The 1946-nt window shown below is 30.4% G+C and overlaps 1 protein-coding gene across 1 annotated transcript in view; it reads right to left on the bottom strand.

The window, feature by feature from the left end:
- LOC106880578 (probable nuclear hormone receptor HR38) overlaps nucleotides 1-1946 on the bottom strand; it is a 449364-nt gene that overhangs the window by 29619 nt on the left and 417799 nt on the right. The gene's annotated exons all lie outside the window — the stretch shown is intronic.

Raw genomic sequence — 1946 nt, 5'->3', positions numbered from 1 at the left:
ATATATGTATGTATATATATATATATGTATATATATATATATATGTATATATATACATATATATGTGTGTGTGCATATATATATATATATATATATACATAGATATATATATGTATATATACATATATATATGTATATACATATATATATGTACACACACACTTACATACATACACACACACACACATTAAGTGATCCCTTTTGACCTTTATCCCATATACTGCTACCTACCCCTACAGGCAGCTGAGTAAAAGAAGATAATGCAACATTAAATGTCAGTCCCCCGAAAAGCATGACGAAACAGCTGGTAGCGAGTTCGAAATCAAGAGGTGCCCCCTGAGCAGGTGATTCACCTCCTTAGCCATACTTTCATTTCATATAAATACATTAATATATACACACAACCATTATATGCATACGTATGCAACTATAAACGTATGTTTATGCATTGTATGAATAATGGATGTATAAACATGTGTATGTACGCGAGTATACACACACACACACATATATATATATGTGAATATGTATACACATCTATATGTATGTATGTATACTTATGTGAATGTATACCCTAAACATACTTTCTATTCGTGTAACAAAACGGCCCTTGGATAAAAATCGTCATCACGCTTTTCATGTTTTACCAGAAATTGTGTTTCTATTAGGGGAGTCAGTGGGATGAAAAGGGTTTATAAAATCATATACCGAACATAAAAACGTAAGTATATATTTATATAGTCTGACATATGTGTATGTGTGTACTTACGTATACATATACTTACATATATATATATATATATATATATATATATATATATATATATATATATATATATATATATATATATATATATACATAAGTGTCTGTACATGCTGGTTTATATCTGTGCGTATATATGTGTATATGTATACGTATATGTCTCTATGTATATGTGCATATGTGTATGTGTGTATACATACATATACACACTTAATGAACTTAAATGAGTAACTTGTTCCTATTCGTTAAGGTGAATGACGAAATATTAAAGAACGGAAATCACATTCGTGTATTCATAAACATGGTACTCACACACACCGACAATCGTTCACATTTTGAAGATGAGACTGAGAAAGTTATATATATTTATGAATATATAAGCATACACACACAATGACGTACACACAGACAAAGACACTCATACATACATATATATATTGTGCATTCCCCTCATTTTTTGTTTCTGTAATATCATATATCGGAATGCAACTCGGGTTAGACATATAAAAACTCCAGCAAATATCGCTCTGATTATAACAGTTTTGAAGCTAACCGGTGTTATATGAATTAGTTTAGGCGATTAATTGTGAAAAATTGCAAAATTTATTGACAAAAATATACAAAAATTTATTCGTAAAATATGAGAAAATTATTTGTGAAATGCACAAAAATCCTTTGCAAAATCTGCTGAAATGATATGTGAAATTTGCAAAGAAACAACTCAGATTACGCATGTTGTCATTTTGCACAAAAGTTAAAGAAACTCTTGTTGAGCATCTTCAGATCGGTGAAGATTAGTTGGAAGCCTGATGATAAATTAAAGAGCTACAAGCGGGTTATACACACACGCACGCGCACACACACATATATATTCACACACACATATATATATATGTGTTTATGATGATGAATTAGCAAAACCAGGAAAAGTCCAAGGGGGACAAGTTTTCACAAATGAAACCTTAGTCACACGATTGAAAAGAGAAAGCAAAGGGGCTTTTGACGCTTCGGACATCATCAGAAAAAAAACCCAATAAATAAATAAATAAATAAATAAATAAAAGAGAAGGGTAGCATGATAATTTCTTTGACATTCGAAATGTCGTTGAGTAAGTGTGTGTTCATATGGAGACGTATGCACCTGAATTTATGCTCTCCGTGAACATCTTTTTTAGAATTTAAG

Source organism: Octopus bimaculoides, chromosome 21 (assembly GCF_001194135.2).
Source record: "Octopus bimaculoides isolate UCB-OBI-ISO-001 chromosome 21, ASM119413v2, whole genome shotgun sequence".
NCBI classification, from domain to species: domain Eukaryota; kingdom Metazoa; phylum Mollusca; class Cephalopoda; order Octopoda; family Octopodidae; genus Octopus; species Octopus bimaculoides.
Note: the sequence above shows the minus strand (reverse complement) of the source record. Positions and strands in the feature narration are given on the sequence as shown.